Consider the following 25035-nt stretch of genomic DNA (forward strand, 5'->3'; position numbering starts at 1 on the left):
ATTCCATTTATTACTTTATTTGCTTGTCTTTGAACCCGCTTAACCTCTGATATGTCCTTCTTGAGTACTGCTGCCCAAAACTGTCCACAATATTCCATGTGTGGTTTGACCAGTGACTTGTAAAGAGGAAGAACAATGTCTTGCTCATGCGCCACTAGACCTCTTTTGATCCACCCTAAGGGCGAGCACCCACTGGCGTTTGCGTTTCCCGCGGGAAAAAAACGCAGCGTTTTCGCCGCGTGTCCCGCGGTTTTTCCGCGCGTTTTCCGCGGCGTTTTCCGCGGCGTTTTTGCGGCGTTTTCGCGGCTTTGCCATTAATTTCCATGGAGAAAAATAAGGACACATATGCAACTGACAGTTCCTATGTTAAAAACGCAAACGCAATGCAAAAAAAACGCCAGTGGACAGGAACACATGTTATCTCTATGCCTGTGCAGGAAAAACGCAAAACACAAAACGCAAAACGCAGGTAAAAAAACGCCAGTGGGTGCTCGCCCTAAGACCCTATTTCCCTTGGCAGCAGCTGCTTGATACTGGTTGCTCCAGTTAGGCTTACAGTTAACTAATATTATGTGTGAATAGATAATTAATCACAGGTATAATTCACAACTCCCATGATGCTATTCCCATGACAAGAAAATCCAAAATGACCACCAAGTAATCGGTCAGTTTGAAATATTTATTTCACCTGTCCTATAGTTTGACAATGATTTATTGAATGACTTATCCCAGCACGTATTTCACTGATCCTCGTTGTGGGTATCTGGAAGCCTTAGAGAGTGCGGCAGTGCAGAAACAAAGTAGTAACTTAGTAGTTGGTTTCTGGTCACAAGACCACTACTATCTCTTTTTATGAGGTTTTCATTGCTTGTTGACCTCAAGAATAGATAGTGACGTAAGAGAGCCTTAGTGCTTAGTCACACGAGTGTATATCAGCTGGCATTTTCATGACCAGCCGATATACGCTACCATGTGATGCACGGGCTCGGCGTATATGCCGTTGGGCGTGCGAAGACAGCTTAGCTCTGCTAGGCTGTCTCCCCCTTCCCTCCCCCTCGCTGGCTCACTTCCTCTCCCCTCCGGCTGTTTGCAATGGGAGGGGACGGGATAGGGGTGGAGCCAAGCTCCCACCCCTTGTCCACAGCCAGCAATAGGAGGTGTGGAACGGGGCAGAGCTTAGCTTTGCCCCAACCCCCTTCCATTGCAAACAGCCAGAGGGGAGGAGAGAAGGAGGAGGGAGTTTTGCAGTCACACTGCTAAACTCCCTCCCACCTCCCTTCTCCGGTCGTTGTCATTGGCTCCCATAGGAGTCTATGGCAGCAGTCGTAGTCTGCCCAGGAAGATCTATCCTGCCCGGCGTAAAAGCGCCTTGTTGGGCGCTTTTACCCCGCAGGAATACACCTGCGTGACCTGATGCACTAGAATCCAATGCATCAGATGGTAGCATATATCGGCCGGCCATGAAAACGCCGGCCGATATATGCTCGTGTGAATAAGCCATTATGGTGCATGTTCCAGCATTCCCGAATTTTTCTGCCCAGCATAATGGTCCTCTTGATGAGGGGAAAACAGAAACTGTCCACCTTATATCGGCCTACATAGTCACGGAGATCGGTCTGCATGAAGCAGCTTTCTGGGGTGTTGGATGGGTGCAGTTTAGGCCTGGCCACCTTAACAGTGCAGGTTGTCCTACTCAGCTGCAAAGGAAAGAATCTGGGGATGCTTAATTTTAGCAGATAGTGTTGGGGCATGTGTTGACTGTTTTCCCCCAGTAGTTATTTAGGAGACCAATAAGTACTGTTGTAGGATGCAGCATACATCAATGAATTGTTGCAAATGGCAGCAATTGTACAATATATATCACAATTGTGCGCATGGCACAGTAAATTTGGCACAACTCACTATGCAAATTAGACTAATTTCTCATCCTTACACCACCTCACAGTTGGCACATACACTGACTGGCTACTTAATTAAAGACATCTGCCTTTTTACAATCAGAGCTTTCCTGTATGGAAATTAAGCATGTGACCCTGAAGTGCAGCATAAAATCAAGTAAACAAGTTTTCTGTGGATCGGTTTCAGTGTGAATCCACGTTAAAAGAAGAAAATCAAACAGTCTCAGCAACTTCTAACGAGGCCAGGTCATTGGTACTAAACTAGCCATGACCTGCATTTCAAAAAGAGCCAACTTTGTGGTGTTTTCTAATGTAACATTATCGAGAGTATATACAGAATGGTGTGACTGTGAAAAACATTCAGCAAAAGGGGATCCTGTGGACATAGGCAAATCATCCATGAAAGGGGTCAGAGGAGGATGTCAAGAATCATTCCAATGAACACACTGTGTACAGTCAAGCAAATTGCACCTGAATACAATGCTGGGACTGTAACGTTTTGTTTGAGCACACAGCTTGTCTTTCTTTAGTATGAACAGACAACCGGTTCCAGGACCATTGCTATCTAAGCGAAACAGAATGGCAAGACTCCAGTGGGCAGAAGAGCACAAAAATTAGGTCACTGAGCAGTGAAAAAACATCACCTGGTCAGATGAGTCCAAATTTATGTTGCACCGTTCTGATAGGAGGGTCAGAATTTTGCCTAAGCAACTTGAATCAATGAACTTTTCTTGTCAATTGTTCAGAACATGTTAGCAACTGCAAGAAGCTATCCAGTCCACATGAGCTAATATACCTGCAGAATGATTCCAACATCAAGTTGATTCAAGGCATGACAAATTGCTTTGAGTCTAAGGGCTAAAACAGATCGACGTGATTTTGTCATGATTTGTAGCTGTGAAAACCACAGGGGCAAAATGTGACAAAACAAAACTATTGATACGGGATACTGTGTGCAAGAAAAGATAGGACTTGCCCTACCTTTCTCGCATACAGTTTTCCTACGTGTGAGAAGAGATAGGGCAAGTCCTATCTTCCTGCCTTCTTTTTTACCCACACGAAATTTGAACGGTACAAAAAAAAAGAATTTTGACTACTTCACACGCTAATAAGCTCTGTAAGCGACAAACAGATTTGCACATGCACCGTCTGTTTAAGCCCTAAAGACAAGAAGAGAATCAATGTGCTGTAATAAATTGCTCTTTCAGTGTACATACACCACTATTTTGTGGCAAAAACTAGAACGCGTTGTGCGTAAACACATTTGGTGCTCTGCATTATTTTGCTTTAGTTTGCAACAAAATTGTGGCACACCACTTCTAAAAGTGCCACCGTTTTGCCGCGTGTTTACTGTCTGATGTACGTTACTTACATAAGATACAATTTCTCTGGAACTGAAGAGTTACAATGTATCGTTGGAGAACTTGTAAGAAAAAAGTGTTTTGTAGTGCAGTCAGTGGGGAGTAGCAGCTGTGCAGTACACTGCAGCAGCCATACTGGGTGCCCAGGCAGCTGTGCCCTGGTGCTTAGGTGTGAGCACTAGCAGTTGAGCACAGTGTGAGCACATACAGGCAGGCAACAGGCTCGTAGCCCTGGGCAGGGCAGGCTCAGCCTACTCTCCAGGATTGGACACAGGCACACCCATACTGTGCAGTATAGCAGCCCTGCCCTGCTTGCACTCATCACTTAGCTCTGCTTACCCAAGGCAGACCAGAGCCGCTGGCTCCCTGCACGCATTGTGCCAGCCAAGGACCACACAGGTAACTAGCCTGCAAACTCCTTTATATATATACAGCCTCTTACAAGACCCTCTACATTTCAAGACTGGCTACTTCTTAAGATTCCTTCTTCTTCTGAAGTTTCTTTTGCAAGTTACAGGACTTTTCCTTCTGCGCAATAATCGGTGGGTTATCGCTGGCTTTCCAGAGGATGATCTATATAATGCTGCTGTATGTAGAGAATCTGAACAATGGTGAAAGGGGCACCTTTGCCCATGCTGTGCCCTGCTTTTCCATGCCTTGGAGTCTGCTACACGTATGCACCTTTTTCTATGTTGCTTCTGCGCACATACTTTTATCTTTGCGTAATCTAGTATGAGGATTAATGTGGTTAGTGCATAGGGTATATACAGGGGTATGCAGTCAAGTATGAAGAGGGTTTATGTATTTCCTTGCTTAGAACTGTTTTAATGTGTAGTTATATTACCTACTGCATCTTCTATTGCATGTAAGATATACCCAGTTTCTGACTTTGCATTATTGCTCATGTTTGCTTTGGGTTGGATTCTGTGGCAATTACAACACAGAAGTTTGAGGCACCACACCCTCCCCTGGCGGAGATTTTGGAAAGGAGCGAGGAGTTGCTGGAATATGAAGGGGTGTATATGTATTGTACACTCACATACGTGTATATACGTTTTATTGAGCCTCTACTGTATAAAACTTAACTATTTATACATGTCAATAATGTGAGAAGAGACTGGTTGGGGCAGTGTTACTTTATGGGTGTCTTTGTAGTTGTTCGCTATTGTTATACCATTCCTTTGTTATTATTGTTTGGTAGGTGTAGCTAGGCTTTCATTCACCTGGGGCGAAGGTAAAGTTTTCTGCCCCGTCCCTGTATTGAAATACCCTTGCTAAGGCAAAGTGGCATGTTGGCACGCCCTGATATGTGCCCCTCTAGCCCTCACCTGCTACTCTCTTGGTTATTATGTATGTATTATTTGTTTTCTTTCTATACCAGAATATCGTTAAGCATTTAACTTGTTTACGGAGCAAAAATAATATGTATCGATTGCTTCCCTGCTCTTATATATGTTTTTTTTTTGTACTCGTTCCCCTGTGCATTACTAAATGCTTTTTGCAGAGCTATAGTATGTCCACAACGGTGTAATTAATAATTTATTAAATGTTAGCTATGATAATAACGTTGATTTACGTTGTGAATCTAAGTGCCCAGCAAGTTCCCCTTGGAAGGGAGGGGTTCACTTAGCTGATTCTGATTGGCAGAAATCTCACTAAAAATTCTGGGTGTGAATGCTATGAGAGCTGTAATCAGAGAAAAGGTGCCATGCCTACCGTGAAAGTGCCTAAGGAAGATTTTCTTCCACCTGGGTAGTAGCAGTTGTGATACAGGGATACAGGAAGTTTTCTGGTGGTAGAAGAAGCCTCGGTAGACCATAAAAGTTGCAGCTGAGGTTTGGTCTATAACCCCAGGGACTGCAATTTGTTTAAATAAGTTTTAATAACTTTTTATTGAAAATGTTTGGTACCTTTTGACCTGAAAAAACTAGTTCTACTAAGGGTTGAAGCAGATGAAAGCTTGGGAAGGGTCATATTTGTACTGAAGACATTCTTTCACCCTCATAAAACTTCTTGGCAAGTGCTGCTCTATGGAAATAGGGGTGTGCTGAAGGAGGGGGAGGTTCAGTCTAGAAATTTAGTCTGTATATTTCTGTATTCATGATGTTACTAAAAGCTTAGCTTGTGTATTGGTTTCCTCGCTGCTCTGTATATTATGGCTCTCTTCTGTATATTGCTGTGCTCTGGGTGTGTCTGGAAGTACTGGCCTCTGTCCAGAATTCTTCAGGAATGTTGGTTTGGGAGCAGAGTGACTCACAGCAGCTCTGTAGTCTGAGACCAGAAGGGGGTGTTTGAGGGAGAGGAGGAGGGGCGGCAGGCAGGAATTCACATGGGGAACCCACTGTAGGTCTGCACACGTGTATGTCACTAAAGGTGTAAATACGAGTGGGTACCCGAAAGAAAAAGGAATCTTCTTCTAGTGGGTGGTGCATTACTAGTACTGGCTTCTGGTTCTAAGTGAATGTCTGCAGAACCCTTCTGGGAAGGTGTGCCTGCCGATGTTGTTGGGGGAACGTTGAGTTTGGCTTCAGTGATTTTTTTTTCCAATATGTTCAGTTTTTCAGCTATTTTGTGATGGCTGATTCATACAAAAAATTGTGTTTGCTTTTGAACCGCTCAAAGTTGCATGGAGTTTGGTTGGATGATTAAATAGGGTGTCATGCAGTTTTTTGGCCAAAATCCACACTGTGTAGGCAAACAGGTGACTGGTTCTCCTATAATGACAATGCGTGTTAAGCAATTTTTGACAAAAAATGGTATGACACCCTTGCCTCACCCTCCATATTCACCCGATCTCGCTCGTCGCAACTTTGCACTTGAAGTTTGAGCAGTGAAAAAAGAAACAAAATTTCACAGCTCAATGTGACTAAAAACTGAACAATTTATTGCAAATAAAAAAAATCGAACACAACCTTCCCCAACAATGACAGCTAGTATATTACCTCAGAAGGGTTCCAAAACATTTACCAAGCTACGGAAGTCTGTTTTAGTAACGCCCCACCCACCAGAAAAAGATCCCTGTTTCTTTTGGGTACCCCCTTACATTTAGCTGTATCTGCCTACTACACCTCTTTCCGATGTGACCATCTAAAAGCAAAAGAATTTGAGGAAGTTCGGTTATCTTGCCTTATCTTTTCTTCTATGTCTATGTACAAGAATTTAGAGGGCTCTTCACAAAGTATACAGGCGTGGTGTACCTTTAAGTAACATATGAATTATAGGTACATATGTTATATAAACTCAGGATATACATTCCAAACTGATTTCTAAAAGTTAACAGAAAAGTTTCACCAATTGGGCCCCAAAAAAGAAAGATGCAGCTTTATTCTTCAACATAAATTTAACATCCATTGCTCTATATAATGTATTAAGCAATATCCCCCCCATACACGGACATACATGCTCCCAAAATATGTCTTGAACTGTTCTTATAAATGACCTTTTAAGTATTTATGTTACCCCACTGTAAATGCATGCTAAATCTAAGATACCGGCGGTAATAAACTCTATAGCAGTGTGTTCATTCAAAAAGGAGCGTCACTGGACGTGTAACTTCTCCATGCTTCTAATCTGACAATCCTACATAGGAGAACGTGAGATTCAGGGTGTGGTTCTGCCAATAGCTGAACTGGAGATGAGTAACCATGTGAATTGAAATCTCACATTACAAGTACCTCACTGGAAGAACACCGATTACTTCAGTAAATGGTGTCATAAAGTTGTGTTGTTGATCGTTACTCAAGTTAGAAATGCAACCAGTCTTTAATATTATAAAGTGTGAGTGACGTAGCATCTGCTGAGAAATCATGAATTCTATAGGCACCAATCAGATTCATTTTTAGCAAGCTAAAGCCTTAGCATCAGCATATAGCACAATACAGAGCCCTTTGGGTTTTTCAAGTACTGGCCTTCCTCAATTTCCATTGATATTCAAGACCTAGTATCTACAGTATCTCTTTGTATGCTGAACAAAGTTCTAAAACGTATGCTAGTAATGTAAAACACTGCAGATTTCAATGTAACGCCTTGCATGATGACTCACAGTGTGAGGGTGAATTGAGTGTTAATTTGGGCATTGTTCTAACTCGCCCTCGGTAAACACAATAACTCCTATTGCCTAATCCATAGCTTTCTTAGTTCATTCAGTTCTTGTTTGCAGGATCATTCATGTAGAAAGTCATTTTTATCTTAGAAATCGTAATACCACAGTTCTTCAAATTGGTTACTCATTGATGTTTGTCTTATAGCTAACAGGCCTCTTGAACCTAAGTTAAGCAACTTTTAAAGTCGGACTGATTGGCCCAGTTGTCTGAGTGTGGAGGTCGCAGCTCTTAGGACAGAAGGTGACCATACAGATTAGATAGAAGTAGGATGTTGTTTGAATTAACAGCAATTAACGATAGCATTACAGATATATGTACATATATATTTTAATACATATTGACCATTACAGTTCTCATTGGCCATCCATGGTCTATTAAACCAGGTGGTGGATGATGTTTCTGGAAACTAACTTTCAGTGAAAGATCTTTCGCAGACAAAAAGTCTTGAAAATATCAAATGCAGCTGACTTCTTTCCAGATGATGGCTGGATATAATTTTACCTGGGGAATGGTCATTTTGGTTGAAATTGTCCATTTCATCAATTTTAATCTAACGGACATGGGCACCTTCAGGATGTTCAAAACTATTTTTAATAGAGATTGGTGTGAACATATTTGTTAGGACCAGATTCATGAATAGAACATAAAATGCTGCTGATTTGAATCCCACAATCCATGTGAATGTCATCATCATCTGACCCTTGAATGGAAAGTATGTTGCCTGTTTGATTGCTAACATGTGTAGATTGAAGCAATAAAGTATTCGGGTGATTTTTTTATTATTCAAGAAGCTTATTTCTAATTTTACTGAAAAATATAGCCAACTGGACTGGAATACCATATTATCATCTGACATCCACAGTTAGTTCGGCCACTCCCAAGAATGTAGAATTATTACGACACACCAAGTCTATAAGAATGGCTGTCATAGGACACTCAGAGATACATTCTGTCATGTGGTTATGAAAGGAGTCATTGAGAATAATTGTTGCTTAACAGTTAAGATGTCGTGACTTGTAGATAAAAATTGCATAATTCTGAAATCAAATGGTTCCTTTTCTTCAGCCTGAAGCTACTTAAATACTATATAGCATATAAGTGAAGAAAAAGTACAATGTTCCTGATATCCACAAAGATTTTACTACAAATATAAGTAAAATTCATACCGAAAAATAACAAATACGTCATAGCATACATTAGGCTAAGTTCACATCTGCGTTCGAGGGATCTGTTTCCTGCTCCGTTATGGATGTAGGGAAGGGGAATCCCATGGCCGAATGCATCTGACTAATGAAAAAACCGAACAGCACCAAACGGATCTCATTGACTATAATGGGGTCCGTTGTGTTTCCACTCAGATGTCCAGTATTTTACTGGAAGAAAAGGTCCCACATGCAGAACTTTCTTCAGGCATGTTTTACTGGATCTGTGATGGAACCTCCAAACGGAGGTTCCTAACACAGATGTGAACATAGCCTTAGAGGGACAGAAATACTATCTTTTCTCCTTAAGGAGAGCACCTAGACGGTGAGTGAGGAGACTCAAAAGGCCATTTATGTTCCTCTGGGTAATATGCAAAAAGTGAGATGGAATAATACCTCCATGGTGCCACCTATTATATATGCTACCTTACAATAGATGGCACTATGGAGGTATTATTCCATCTCCCTTATTTGCATTGCCTTAGAGAAGCACCAAACTTGGTGAATGTGAATATTGAATGTGAGCTACAGTACTAGAAGTCATTTCAGACTGGAGAGGAGTTGAAAATTTCTTCAGTGTGACTGCACACAGAAAGCCCATAAGATCCATGAATAGTGTTTCTCTAGAACATCATGTCTTCCGTTTGGGGCTCAAGGATTTGCAGTGACATGCTCATGAGTTCTGTTACTATATCTTTCCATCTTGTTACTGGACTTCCTAATTTCCATTATACTTTCCTGACTGCAGTTTTCTTTTCGGCATCTTCTTTATCATAAGGTTGCAGAGAAAAAGAGGCTTTTTTGCCAAAAGCAATAAAATCTTTCTGTTCTGTGTGCTCTGTATTATACATGTCATTCCATTATCCAGGATAGTTTTATTCTTAAAGAAAGCCAAAACTTTGAAAAGATTTATTTTTATTTACTTTGTCATGAAATATTCTATTGATATCTATGGGAATAGCTTATGCATTGAAGCAAAAGAACTGACTAAATACTAATGGTAGTTTAAAAAAAAATACAGCTTCTGGTTTCAGGGCATTTTCTTTACAAAGAACCCATTATTATTCTTTTTTCATTTGATCCGTTAATAATTAAAGTATTTCAGCTTTTGTTTTATTGTTCCTTTTTGTTTGTATTTATATAGAGGTGAACTATACATGAGCTTTAATGTTTACATAACTCTATATCACAAAGACGCTTTTTTACTTGCTTCTTAATATGTATTTGTTTATTGTCATTTTTAAGTTTGGGTGAAAATGAAACCGTTCTTCTCAGTTCTAAGGATCTATTCTAGTCCTGTCCCCAACTTGTATCCATTGTGCCATGTGGCAGTGCAGCACAAACATAGTTTCAAGTGCTCTATTACCTCATTTCTTAATTGGGGGAACACCTTGTAATGTAATGCTTGAGAAATGCCGTCTCAGGACGTCTAGCATGTGAATATGCAACTGTTAGTATCAATGTGCGTGGCGATTTACTAATGGACTAAGGGATCTAAGAAGCAAGTGCTCAAAAAAACTTAATAAGGCTTTTGAGCAAATCTGGCTTTCCCACATTAACTTGGGGCTGGATTTTGGCATAATATATGTTTCTTGGCAAAGAAAAGATTCTAGTAAATGATAGAAAGTTAGTATCTAGTAGTGGACACCACTGACTGAGTGCAGCTCAAGCCTCGCGAGGGTTTATGGCGCTTAACTATATTGAGTAACAGCTTCTTAACGGTTTCACATCTTTCTCTATGACATAAATCTTTATTACTGCACATTTTCTATACTGCCTTTATATGTTGTGACAATTTGGGGTTTAGCTCATCGCATCGCCATCTACAGTATCCTCCACCAGATGGATAGTCGCACACCAGTACACCACGTCTAGGCCGGAAGTTTAGTAAAAACTTGGTAAAGCAGCAATCATAACACAATCTTCACACTGTTCACAAATACATACAAAGTTCCTGTCCTTTTGGATGCTATATAACACCTTATAGCACCTTACTAACATACAGGCCTAATGCCTTAGCAATAATTCAAAGTTCATCACCTTATACCCATCCATGGTGCCGCCCACCCTTGTCAGACTCTTGGTTCTGCCAGGTAGCAGCAGGAGTCCCACATTAGACCAATGCTTGGTCTCCAATGGACATGGAGCTCAGAAACTCATGAGCTTTTCTGCACCTCAGCCACACACACAGGTTCTGAAGCCCCCTATAAGCCACTTCTGGTACTGCATTTCTACATATCCCCCTCCCCCCCCCACACACACACCCCTTCCCTGATAAAGGCCTAGGTCTTATCATAGTACTCAATCCCCTGGGGTCAAAGATCCTATCTTGGGGAATTCTCAGCCCTAATAACTAAACTGGCTGAGCTACATTAAGGGGCCTATTTTCTGTCTGTCTCGCTTCACATGCAATGTCTGGAAGACCTAAACACTCTTCTCGTCTAGAGTACCAGCTACTCTTTCCCTACTATAACTTGACCATCTTCTGTGTTTTTCTGACGTTTTTCTTCTTCTTGAAGATGGCTTGCTTCAAGGCTTTGCAAGTCATCTCTGGCTCTTCTGCCAGGTCTTCTCTGGTCATCTGGAAACTTTTCAGTTGACAAACACCTCCTGTAGAAACATCTTCTTAAGGATTTTCACTTTCTACAGTCTTCATGACATGCACAAATAACACCAATTCACACTTGCTATAATTTTTGCTGAATACATCACGTCTTTCAGACTTTGCATCCCAGACACCTGTAAAGTGGCCTGAACTTCACTCCAGTCTCTCCTTAGCCACACAATCACATTCAGCTGAACACTTTACGTTGGGTCTAGGGTCAACCTCTACTCTCAAGATTTCCATTATGGACTTGAACTTGCAAGGACAATTTCCCTTTATTGACTAACTCACTATCCCTTGCATTAATGTACCATGGCCCGGGCAGGAAAAATGAAAAATTACATCATATTTGTCACATTGTAATGCATTATACCTTTGGTTGCAAGTAGTAACGACACTAGGTTCACCCGAAACTTCACTGGCTAAATCACTCCTTGATTGATCAGCAATTACATGAAATTCAGTACATGTAATTTTTACATCATTACAGATTTCTTTATCATCCCTTATGTCACTCTTTGGAGGAATCACCACTCCAGCAACTGTAGACAACAGTTCTGGAGTTATCTTTATTGAAGAGAGTGCACACAGAACCCACTACTCCATGCTGTCCCCAATACTGATGTGCTTTTCCATGGGGCAGTTTAGCTCAGCTGCACATATCTCAGCAGCTACATGCCGTGTCTAGTCTCAGAGACTTCAACCACGCCAGGGTTAAGTTTGTCAGCAGAGGTTGTTTTCATCTCACATGAAACCTCATTACTTACGGCAGCAGACGCATCATTCTCCTTCTCCTCCGTCACCGACTCACAGTGTTCGCCAGCTCACCGCTCGTTATCTTCTGTAGGTGCGACAATCAGCTAGTCTCTATTAGAAACCACAGCACTTTCACCCAAGACGCACATTGCAGCAGAATCTATTGGGTTAACCTCAGGGGCAATCTGCACATCACACAGTACACATTCATTGTTGCCAGTTAACCTGACCACTAGGGGCACATTTGAGCTAAACCTTTCTTAGACACCAATTCACACCATTCCACTGTACCATCCTGCAAAGAAAGCCTGCTAAGGGCTCCTGCCCACAGATGGATATTTGCTGCGGAATCTGCAGCAGGCCTCCATACTGCGGATACACAGCAAAAGCGCCCATAGCATGCTATGGGAAATCAAGTCTTCCTGCACACTTGTGAAAACCAATTGAGCAGCATGCTTCATTTTTTCACGGATTCCAGATAGACGGCTTCCGTCAAATGGAAGCCATTCGATCCGTGGCCCTTCTGCAATCACATTGCGGAAAGGTTGCGTACTCCGTGACATCACTAAGTGATGACGCAGGAAAAGCAGATGGTTTAAAGAAAGAGTTCTGTATTGCGCATGTCCGACGGCTCGCCATGCGGACCATCTGCAGTAAAGAAGAAAAAGAAACTAAACAGGTACACGCGGACGCTGCTACTGGCAGAGCCGGATTCCGCATGCAGAATCCGGCTGTGCAGGGGGCCTCAGTACATCACATGACTTGGCAATCACATTGTCATATTTCTGCGCTGTGTTATTTCCAGCAACTCCTTTTACAACAGACACATCCTGCAACACATTTCTGATCCAGAGTTCATCAGTTTTTACAAGTCCATGCTGCACCCTGTTACCAGTCCCTGGGATGGTTACTCCACCTCACAGACTCATCTTGGGGCACTGCAGCTCCTCAGGACAGACTGATGTTGGACTGTGGACATAGTTCACATTGTCAGATAGTGGAACTCCAGCCACCATTTTTACTGGCCCCCTGGCCACATTCAGGTGTGCATCCATTCACTCTTAATACATTTTGGACTACATTCAGTGCAAGGAGCAATTCAACAATTAACAATATTTCCCATTTAAAACAATAAAAATTAAGATAATTTTCCAAATACTTTGTTTCATTTTTTGCTTTAGTGTTATTCTTATGTCATTGATATACAGGTTTCAGCTAGTTTCAAAAGTTTGTTCTTGGAAGACAAAAGCAGTTTAACTCCATTCTGCCTTCAAACCTGTTACATAATAGCTGAGCTGTGATTAGGTTATTACTAGAGATGAGCGAACGCGTTCGTCCGAGCTTGATATTCGTGCGAATATTAGGGTGTTCGGGATGTTCGTTATTCGTGACGAACACCATGCGGTGTTCTGGTTACTTTCACTTCCTTCCCTGAGACGTTAGCGCGCTTTTCTGGCCAATTGAAAGACAGGGAAGGCATTACAACTTCCCCCTGCAACGTTTAAGCCCTATACCACCCCCCTGCTGTGAGTGGCTGGCGAGATCAGGTGTTCGCCTAATATAAAAGTCGGCCCCTCCCGCGGCTCGCCTCAGATGCGGTGTGAGTTAGATGAGGGACAGTGCTGTTTATACCGGAGCTGCTGTAGGGAAAGAATTGGTAGTTAGTGTAGGCTTCAAGACCCCCCAAAGGTCCTTATTAGGGCCACTGATAGCTGTGTGTTGGCTGCTGTTAGCAGTGGGATTTTTTTTTTTTTCTCAAAATCGCCTCTGCAGACCGTTGCACCTGGCATTAGGGACAGAAGTGCTGCATAGGCAGGGAGAGTGTTAGGAGTGAGTGTAGCCTTCAAGAACCTCAACGGTCCTTTCTAGGGCCATATTTATCCGTGTGCAGTACTGTCCAGGCTGCTGTTGGCTGTGCTGCATTTTTTTTGGGCTTCTCAAAATCGCCTCTGCAGAGCATTCCACCCTCCATTGATACTGCAGGGAAAGAATTGTATAGGCAGGGCCACAACACAGTTATTATTCATAGAATATACGCAGTGCTGCCTGTTGGTGGGAAAAAACTGAAAAGAAATCTATTTGTCCAGCCTGTGTCCGTCCTTACGGGCGGTGGAGACGTGTGAGCTGCGTGAAAAACATTGCTAAATCATACGCACCCAGCTACGCTTTACTGCTGGCTTCGCCATTTGCTTTCCTTAATCGGGAAAAAAAATACCTGCTCTGCCACAGTTAATAACTCTGCTACCCTCACGTTCTGTGACACATAAGCAGGGACACAGCGCAGTTATTAAACTTCTCAGGTTCATTGAATATACGCAGTGCTGCCTGTTGGTGGGAAAAAACTGAAAACAAATCTATTTGTCCAGCCTGTGTCCGTCCTTACGCCTGTGTAGACGTGTGAGCTGCGTGAAAAACATTGCTAAATCATACGCAGCCAGCTACGCTTTACTGCTGGGTTCGCCATTTGCTTTCCTTAATTGGGAAAAAAAATACCTGCTCTGCCACAGTTAATAACTCTGCTACCCTCACGTTCTGTGACACATAAGCAGGGACACAGCGCAGTTATTAAACTTCTCAGGTTCATTGAATATACGCAGTGCTGCCTGTTGGTGGGAAAAAACTGAAAAGAAATCTATTTGTCCAGCCTGTGTCCGTCCTAAGGGCGGTGGACACGTGTGAGCTGCGTGAAAAACATTGCTAAATCATACGCAGCCAGCTACGCTTTACTGCCGGCTTCGCCATTTGCTTTCCTTAATTGGGAAAAAAAATACCTGCTCTCCAAGAGTTATAATAACTCTGCTACCCTCACGTTCTGTGACACATAAGCAGGGACACAGCACAGTTATTAAACTTCTCAGGTTCATTGAATATACGCAGTGCTGCCTGTTGGTGGGAAAAAACTGAAAACAAATCTATTTGTCCAGCCTGTGTCCGTCCTTACGCCTGTGTAGACGTGTGAGCTGCGTGAAAAACATTGCTAAATCATACGCAGCCAGCTACGCTTTACTGCTGGGTTCGCCATTTGCTTTCCTTAATTGGGAAAAAAAATACCTGCTCTGCCACAGTTAATAACTCTGCTACCCTCACGTTCTGTGACACATAAGCAGGGACACAGCGCAGTTATTAAACTTCTCAGGTTCATTGAATATACGCAGTGCTGCCTGTTGGTGGGAAAAAACTGAAAAGAAATCTATTTGTCCAGCCTGTGTCCGTCCTAAGGGCGGTGGACACGTGTGAGCTGCGTGAAAAACATTGCTAAATCATACGCAGCCAGCTACGCTTTACTGCCGGCTTCGCCATTTGCTTTCCTTAATTGGGAAAAAAAATACCTGCTCTCCAAGAGTTATAATAACTCTGCTACCCTCACGTTCTGTGACACATAAGCAGGGACACAGCACAGTTATTAAACTTCTCAGGTTCATTGAATATACGCAGTGCTGCCTGTTGGTGGGAAAAAACTGAAAAGAAATCTATTTGTCCAGCCTGTGTCCGTCCTAAGGGCGGTGGACACGTGTGAGCTGCGTGAAAAACATTGCTAAATCATACGCAGCCAGCTACGCTTTACTGCCGGCTTCGCCATTTGCTTTCCTTAATTGGGAAAAAAAATACCTGCTCTCCAAGAGTTATAATAACTCTGCTACCCTCACGTTCTGTGACACATAAGCAGGGACACAGCACAGTTATTAAACTTCTCAGGTTCATTGAATATACGCAGTGCTGCCTGTTGGTGGGAAAAAACTGAAAAGAAATCTATTTGTCCAGCCTGTGTCCGTCCTTACGCCTGTGGAGACGTGTGAGCTGCGTGAAAAACATTGCTAAATCATACGCACCCAGCTACGCTTTACTGCTGGCTTCGCCATTTGCTTTCCTTAATTGGGAAAAAAAAATACCTGCTCTGCCACAGTTAATAACTCTGCTACCCTCACGTTCTGTGACACATAAGCAGGGACACAGCACAGTTATTAAACTTAGATAATTCATTCACTAGAGGCAGTGGGGCCTTTCGTTTTCCAAAAAGGGCAAAAATTATATTTGGCCTGCAGTCTTGCGCCAATTTATTTCCTGCCTGGGAAATCTAATCACTGGTAATACAGCATGCTGAGGGGTAGGGGTAAGCCTAGAGGACGTGGACGTGGACGTGGCCGAGGACGCGGAGGGCCAAGTGAGGGTGTGGGCACAGGCCAAGCTCCTGATCCAGGTGTGTCGCAGCTGTCTGCTGCGCGATTAGGAGAGAGGCACGTTTCTGGCGTCCCCACATTCATCGCCCAATTAATGGGTCCACGCGGGAGACGGTTATTAGAAAATGAGCAGTGTGAGCAGGTCCTGTCCTGGATGGCAGAAAGTGCTTCGAGCAACCTATCGTCTACCCGCAGTTCTGCGCCGTCCACTGCTGCCAATCCGAATCCTCTGTCTGCTGCTCCTCCTTCCTCCCAGCCTCCTCACTCCACTACAATGACACCTGCTCAGGAGCGGGAACACTCCCAGGAACTGTTCTCGGGCCCCTGCTTAGATTGGGCAGCAGCGGTTCCTCTCCCACCAGAGGAGTTTATCGTCACTGATGCCCAACCATTCGAAAGTTCCCGGGGTCGGGGGGAAGAGGCTGGGGACTTCCGCCAACTGTCTCAACAACTTTCTGTGGGTGAGGAGGACGATGACGATCAGACACAGTTGTCTTGCAGTGAGGTAGTAGTAAGGGCAGTACGTCCCAGGGAGCAGCGCACAGAGGATTCGGAGGAAGAGCAGCAGGACGATGAGGTGACTGACCCCACCTGGTGTGCAACGCTTACTCAGGAGGACAGGTCTTCAGAGGGGGAGTCAAGGGCATCAGCAGGGCAGGTTGCAAGAGGCAGTGCGGTGGCCAGGGCCAGGGGTAGAGGCAGGGCCAGACCGAATAATCCACCAAGTGTTTCCCAAAGCGCCCCCTCGCGCCATGCCACCCTGCGGAGGCCGAGGTGCTCTAAGGTCTGGCAGTTTTTCACAGAGACGCCTGACGACCGACGAACAGTGGTGTGCAACCTTTGTCGCGCAAAGCTCAGCCGGGGAGCCAACACCAACAGCCTCACCACCACCACCATGCGCAGACATATGATGGCCAAGCACCCCGCAAGGTGGGACAAAGGCCGTTCACCGCCTCTGGTTTGCACCCCTGCCTCTCCCCCTGTGCCCCAACCTGCCACTGAGATGCAACCCCCCTCTCAGGACACAGGCACTACCGCCTCATGGCCTGCACCCACACCCTCATCTCCGCTGTCCTCGGCCCCATCCAGCAGTGTAGTTCAGCGCACCGTTCAGCCGTCGCTTGCGCAAGTGTTCGAGCGCAAGCGCAAGTACGCCGCCACGCACCCGCACGCTCAAACGTTAACCGTCCGCATCGCAAAATTCATCAGCCTTGAGATGCTGCCGTATAGGGTTGTGGAAACGGAGTCCTTCAAAAGTATCATGGAGGCGGCGGCCCCGCGCTACTCAGTTCCCAGTCGCCACTACTTTTCCCGATGTGCCGTCCCAGCCCTGCACGACCACGTCTCCCGCAACATTGTGCGCGCCCTCACCAACGCGGTTACTGCCACGGTCCACTTAACTACAGACACGTGGACAAGCACAGGCGGGCAGGGCCACTACATCTCCCTGACGGCACATTGGGTGAATTTAGTGGAGGCTGGGACAGAGTCAGAGCCTGGGACCGCTCACGTCCTACCCACCCCCAGAATTGCGGGCCCCAGCTCGGTGCTGGTATCTGCGGAGGTGTATGCTTCCTCCACTAAAGCACCCTCCTCCTCCTCCTCCTCCTCTGTCTCACAATCAAGATGTGTTAGCAGCAGCATGTCGCCAGCAGTCGGTGTCGCGCGGTGTGGCAGCACAGCGGTGGGCAAGCGTCAGCAGGCCGTGCTGAAACTACTCAGCTTAGGCGATAAGAGGCACACGGCCCACGAACTGCTGCAGGGTCTGACACAGCAGACCGACCGCTGGCTTGCGCCGCTGAGCCTCCAACCGGGCATGGTCGTGTGTGACAACGGCCGTAACCTGGTGGCGGCTCTGCAGCTCGGCAGCCTCACGCACGTGCCATGCCTGGCCCACGTCTTTAATTTGGTGGTTCAGCGGTTTCTGAAAAGCTACCCACGCTTGTCAGACCTGCTCGTAAAGGCGCGCCGGCTCTGCGCACATTTCCGCAAGTCCCACACGGACGCTGCCACCCTGCGCACCCTGCAACATCACTTTAAGCTGCCAGTGCACCGACTGCTGTGCGACGTGCCCACACGGTGGAACTCTACGCTCCACATGTTGGCCAGGCTCTATGAACAGCGTAGAGCTATAGTCGAATACCAACTCCAACATGGGCGGCGCAGTGGGAGTCAGCCTCCTCAATTCCTTTCAGAAGAGTGGGCCTGGTTGGCAGACATCTGCCATGTCCTTGGTAATTTTGAGGAGTCTACCCAGGTGGTGAGCGGCGATGCTACAATCATTAGCGTCACCATTCCTCTGCTATGCATCTTGAGAAATTCCCTGCAAACCATAAAGGCAGCTGCTTTGCGCTCGGAAACGGGGGCGGGGGAAGACAGTATGCCGCTGGATAGTCAGGGCACCCTCCTGTCTATTTCTCAGCGCGTACAGGAGGAGGAGGAGGAGCATGAGGAGGATGAGGAGGAGGGGGAAGAGACAGCTTGGCCCGCTGCTGACGGTACACCGGCTGATTGCCTGTCATCCTTTCAGCGTGTATGGCCTGAGGAGGAGGAGGAGGAGGAGGATCCTGAAAGTGATCTTCCTAGTGAAGACAGCCATGTGTTGCGTACAGGTACCCTGGCACACATGGCTGACTTCATGTTAGGATGCCTTTCTCGTGACCCTCGCGTTGCACGCATTCTGGCCACTACGGATTACTGGGTGTACACACTGCTCGATCCACGGTATAAGGAGAACCTGCCCACTCTGATTCCCGAAGAGGAAAGGGGTTCGAGAGTGTTGCTATACCACAGGACCCTTGCGGACAAGCTGATGGTAAAATTCCCAGCCGACAGCGCTAGTGGCAGAAGGCGCAGTTCCGAGGGCCATGTTGCAGGGGATGTGCGTAGATCGAGCAGCATGTACATCCCAGGCAGTGCAACAGTCTTTAAGGGCCTGGCCAGCTTTATGGCTCCCCACCAAGACTGTGTCACCGCTCCCCAGTCACGGCTGAGTCGGCGGGAGCACTGCAAAAGGATGGTGAGGGAGTACGTAGCGGATCGCACGACCATCCTTGGTGACGCCTCTGCCCCCTACAACTACTGGGTGTCGAAGCTGGACACGTGGCCTGAACTAGCCCTGTATGCCCTTGAGGTGCTTGCTTGTCCTGCGGCTAGCGTGTTGTCGGAGAGGGTGTTTAGTGCGGCTGGGGGAATCATCACCGATAAGCGTAGCCGCTTGTCAACCGACAGTGCCGACAGGCTAACACTCATCAAGATGAACAAAGGCTGGATTTCGCCAGACTTCTGTTCTCCACCAGCGGACAGCAGCGATACGTAAGCAATACGTAGGCTGCACCCGCGGATGGAAGCTACGTTCTCTCTCACCATCCAAAACGGGGACATTTGTGCTTCATCAATCTGTGTCTAATATTCCTCCTCCTCCTCCTCCTGCTCCTCCTCCTGAAACCTCACGTAATCACGCTGAACGGGCAATTTTTCTTAGGGCCACAAGGCTCACTCAAATAATTTTTCAGAACAATTTTTATAAGTTTCAATTAGCTTAAAAGCGTTGGAACTTTAACTTGAACCAATTTTTCGTTACACTGGGCTGCCTCCAGGCCTAGTTACCACTTAAGCCACATTAACCAAAGCGATTCACCTGCCATCTTGGTTGGGCATGGCCAATTTTTACTGAGGTACATTAGTACTGTTGGTACACCAATTTTTTGGGGCCCTCACCTACAGTGTAATCATAGTAATTTCTATGTTCTTCGCCTGCACTCATGGTACAGAAAGGTGTGTGGGGTTGGCCTACAGTTTAGCTACATAAATGTCACTTGTGCCTTGGCTATACTAAGGCTACTGAAATGGAACGAAGACTGCGCTCCCGCTATACTGCTGCTTCAGAATTGTTACTGGGGCCTGTCTTGAGTGCTACTATTGCTTACATGGAACGAAGACTGCGCTCCCGCTATACTGCTGCTTCAGAATTGTTACTGGGGCCTGTCTTGAGTGCTACTATTGCTTACATGGAACGGACACGTGGAGAGGACACGTAGTGCCTCAAAAACATCCCCCTCCTCCTCCAACAGGGAAAACATTGTTGGCAAATGCCTTTGCATTGGTTCGTCTGGCGGCAGTCCAAGAATTTCACCTTTACCGACACTACAAGAGAGCCCCCCCACCATCCCCCCGCCACGGCCCACTTAATCCTGGCCACATTCCGAAAACCAACAAAATACAACCGTGGTACTAGGTCCGCAGTCACCACCACATTACCACCAACGCGGTTACTGTTAAGGTGCATATAACCACGGACACGTGGAGAGGACACGTAGTGCCTCAAAAACATCCCCCTCCTCCTCCAACAGGGAAAACATTGTTGGCAAATGCCTTTGCATTGGTTCGTCTGGCGGCAGTCCAAGAATTTCACCTTTACCGACACTACAAGAGAGCCCCCCCACCATCCCCCCGCCACGGCCCACTTAATCCTGGCCACATTCCGAAAACCAACAAAATACAACCGTGGTACTAGGTCCGCAGTCACCACCACATTACCACCAACGCGGTTACTGTTAAGGTGCATATAACCACGGACACGTGGAGAGGACACGTAGTGCCTCAAAAACATCCCCCTCCTCCTCCAACAGGGAAAACATTGTTGGCAAATGCCTTTGCATTGGTTCGTCTGGCGGCAGTCCAAGAATTTCACCTTTACCGACACTACAAGAGAGCCCCCCCACCATCCCCCCGCCACGGCCCACTTAATCCTGGCCACATTCCGAAAACCAACAAAATACAACCGTGGTACTAGGTCCGCAGTCACCACCACATTACCACCAACGCGGTTACTGTTAAGGTGCATATAACCAGTCTGACTGGGGCATGCAGACACCTTGACAGAATGAATAGTGTGTGGCACATAGGTTCCCCATTGCTATGCCCACGTGTGCAGCTCCTGATGGCGGTGGCACAGGATTGTATTTCTCATTGCTTCTGTACAGCATTGTGGGCTATCGCCCCGCCCCTATTAAAGAGGGTCGCTACCTAGCCGTGCCAACCCTGTGCAGTGTGTGCCTGCGGTCCCTCGTCGTGGCAGACGCACTTCTAAATAGACATGAGGGTGGTGTGGCATGAGGGCAGCTGAAGGCTGCGCAGGGACAGTTTGCTGTGCGCTGTGGGGGGGAGGGGGTGCGGTTGGGCAGCATATAACTCAGGAGAAGTGGCAGTGGAGTGTCATGCAGGCAGTGATTGTGCTTTGTTGGAGGTAGTGTGGTGCTTAGCAAAGGTATGCCATGCTAATGAGCGCTTTTCAGAAGTAAAAGTTGTTGGGAGGGGGGGGGGCCCACTCTTGCCGGTATTGTGGCTTAATAGTGGGACCTGTGAACTTAGGATGCAGCCCAACATGTAGCCCCTCGCCTGCCCTATCCGTCACTGTGTCATTCCCATCACTTTCCTGAATTGCCCAGATTTTCACACATGAAAACCTTAGCGAGCATCGGCGAAATACAAAAATGTTCTGGTCGCCCATTGACTTCAATGGGGTTCGTTGTTCGAAACGAACCCTCGAGCATCACGGGAAGTTCGTTACGAATAACGAACACCCGAACATTTTGGTGTTCGCTCATCTCTAGTTATTACATATGTCACCAAACAAGTATTATGTTCTCCTACAAAACAAAACTCTGCCTTTTGCTTCATAAGGCATACATTAGACTGGATCTAGTTCAGATATATGTTCACTCAAATCTTTTACTCATTAAATTAAAAAGATTTTAACGTATAAACCTAAATAATCGGCTATTTATTTTCTGATGACACTTTCCCTTTAAATTCTTGTAATCCAGCATTGGCGGGACTGATAGACAATTTTATTGTTGAGTATTCATGATTTTCAGATGGTCATTATATATTAAAGATGTAGAATCTTCAAGAAACGGGCTTAAAATACAATTCTACTTTCGATAATTGACCATCCACCATAAATGTATCCGCCAAGCATTCATTAGAAATGTAAATGTGTTCTCGTTGGATTATTGCAGTAATATTATGTATTGGTTATAATAGACACTTCTATTCAGATGTTCGGTTGAGACTGAGATTATTTGAAGCGTACAAGATCATGAGTGAGAGCTGTGTACACAGCAGGAGCGCTGATATATGTGTTTGATAGCCTATCTCTCTAATTTGTATGTATTACAGACTAGTGCAAATAATAGCACACCCTTTTGACACCCAGCAAACACACCCGCCGTGACTGTTCTATGTAGGTCTACATAATTCTAGACAGGTCGGTTTTAATGTATTTTGGCCATTGTTGCACCAACATTAAAGGCTCTGAAGTTTTTTAAGAGCATATGTTCTCTGTAAAACTCTTCCGCTGATGGGTCAGAATCAGTTAACCTACGGTATATGTTCTTCCGTTCTCTGGGACCCCATGATGGAAACCCAAACTTTTAGGCTGGGTGCACATGGGGTGGAATTGAGCTGCATTTTTAAACCTGAGACTAAGGCTTTGTTCCTACGATCGTATATTGGCCATCTTTTTCACGGCCGGCTGATATGCTCTACGATGTGAGAGTTAAAACTGGTGAACGGGCGCACAAATCAAACGTTTGTGTGCCTGTTCAGATGGCATGGGCCCCGACGCATATACACCGAGGCTGCCATGCCGTCGCCGCTTCCCCTTTCCTCTCCGGCTCACCTCCTCTCTACTCCCCTGCGGCTGATTGCAATAGGAAGGGACGGAGATGGGGCGGAGCTAAGCATTGCTGGCGGACGTTCCAGGACTATCTTTTGGGCCGGACGTAAAAATGCCCAGCTCTATATTGACCAGCCGGCTGCTTTTACGTCACAGGTTTTGAAGCAGCCTTTTTGACTGCAGAAATCTTGCGGGATTTCCATGCAGTCCCGCTGTGGACCATCCGCAAGATCTCCGTTCCATGTGAACCCAGCCTCAGTGTAGCTGTGCCGCCATATCCTCTTCCTCATTATGTCTTTCATTTATCAGTATGTAGCATCACTCTGTAGGAGCCGTCCGCTAGGCTTGTAGGAGGAAAGTAAACAGCCATGTAGGCTGTAACGGCACGCAGGAACTCCTCAAATGGTTGTTTGTGCAGGAAACACTTGTTGCTCCGCTTAGAGACCTTTGTGCTTATAACTGGGGAAAGTGTTCTGCGGAACGTCTTTATTGCGTTTCTTTCTGCTGACTTTAAGTGCAAAATTACATCTCCTGTAAATTAGAGATCCGCAACAACAATTCTGCAAGACGTCCATGATTCCACAGCAGAAGCTTTTCCACTGCGGAATTTAATTTGGCGATTTTGAAGTAAAGATGCGCAGATTTTAACAGGTGCAGAATTCAAGCGCCACAGTAATAATATTGTGGAGCAGAAATGTCAGACTTAGCCCTCATTCACAGAAACGTATTTTTACGGCCGAATGCGTAAAATGCTGCGGGTATCACTCTGTGGGAGCTGGCGTAGGGCAGCGATTGTGCACGGCACATGACATGCTGTGTTCTTTTTTACGTGCGTATTATAAAAAAACGCTAGTGTGAGTGGGTCAAGGAAAATCAATGTACTTACAGTGACTCCATTCACCACGTTTTACATGCACAAATTTGCATTGAGGGATTCAGATGTGTTTTTTTTATTTGCGCAAAAAAAAAAATCGCAGCATGCAGTATTGTGGACGAAAATAGCCCATTAAAGTTAACGGGATCATGTAAATACACAGTGATTACATATGATGCATACATACTCAAATAAATGGTGACTTTTTGCGTTTTTTTGTGCACAAGTGAAAAACATAATGTATACCTGCAAAAAAACGTACTAGGCAGGGAATACACACAGATTTGGTACGTGAAAACATTGCATATTTCACGGTTCAAAACTGAATACGCCTGTGTGAATGAGCCCTAATTATGCTCCCTGAAGTACAGATTGTGTGTGTGTGTGTATATATGTATATTACCTCCTACTCAGGCTACTTTCACATCTGCATCGGGGGTTCTAAACGGAGAAGTAAAGAATGGAACCGTCTTATGACGAAACCAAAAAGCGCCAAATAGACCCCATTGACTATAATAGGGTCAGTTCAGTTTCCACTCAGCAGCCAGGTATTTTGTGCGGGATCTGCGACAGAAGGAGGTTGCAGAGCACATGTGAACACGATCTTATTTCGTTTCTCTTAGGCCTCACATGACCAGATTTGGATGGCGAAATCCGCAATCGTCACCCATTTAAAAGAACCACAGTATTCTGCAACCATTAACAAGAATAGAGCATTGGCATGCCCGCTCACATGAACGGACAGCAATTCTGGTTACTGCTCCTGTAAATTAAATCACAGCATGTTCTATTCCTGTGCAGATTCCGCACGGATGGCTTCCATTGAAGTCGATGGAAGCCATCCAACCTGCAGCCCGTCCATAATTGACATTGAGGTTAGGTTGCGGGTACCCGCGTCGTCACCTGGCTACGGCGTGGGCAAAAGAAAGATTTGAGAAAAAATCTGTACTGTACATTTCCAACGACGAACCACCCCAACCAACCGCAATACAGATTTAGTCATTTCTGTGCAGCCGCAGTTGGAGACGGATACCACGGCAAGCTCCATGTGAGACCGGCCTCAATTGCACGACTGTCTGTAAGTCTATGCTTGGAACAAGCAGCCAGGGAGTACTTGAGAGAATTAATAGTACAACTCCATGCTTTACTGGCTAATAAGATGTTGGAGACAAAGTGGATAATGCAGAGTGAATTTACATACTGCTTTAGTATTAAGTAACCTTTATAGCCTTTTTTGAGGGTCTCGGTCACGTTCATGGATACATCTTTAATACATGGAAAAGGAAAGTTGCTATATTTGTTTATTCTGCTAATAAAGGCTACCTACAGACGGGCGACTGCGATATTGGTTCGTGAAACTTGGCCCGATATCGGTC

At 45.5% G+C, this 25035-nt stretch overlaps 1 protein-coding gene and 1 long non-coding RNA gene across 3 annotated transcripts in view; one reads left to right on the forward strand and one right to left on the reverse strand.

Annotated features, from left to right (window-relative positions):
- Positions 1 to 25035, reverse strand: part of LOC136582003 (uncharacterized) — a 109157-nt gene that overhangs the window by 79400 nt on the left and 4722 nt on the right. The gene's annotated exons all lie outside the window — the stretch shown is intronic.
- The window catches only part of AHNAK (AHNAK nucleoprotein), a 67694-nt gene continuing 46233 nt past the window's right edge, over positions 3575 to 25035 (forward strand). The window contains exon 1 of the mRNA XM_066582726.1: positions 3575 to 3658. The gene's annotated coding sequence lies outside the window, so the exon portion shown is untranslated. The remainder of the gene's footprint in view (positions 3659 to 25035) is intronic.

This window comes from Eleutherodactylus coqui, chromosome 11 (genome assembly GCF_035609145.1).
Source record: "Eleutherodactylus coqui strain aEleCoq1 chromosome 11, aEleCoq1.hap1, whole genome shotgun sequence".
NCBI lineage: Eukaryota > Metazoa > Chordata > Amphibia > Anura > Eleutherodactylidae > Eleutherodactylus > Eleutherodactylus coqui.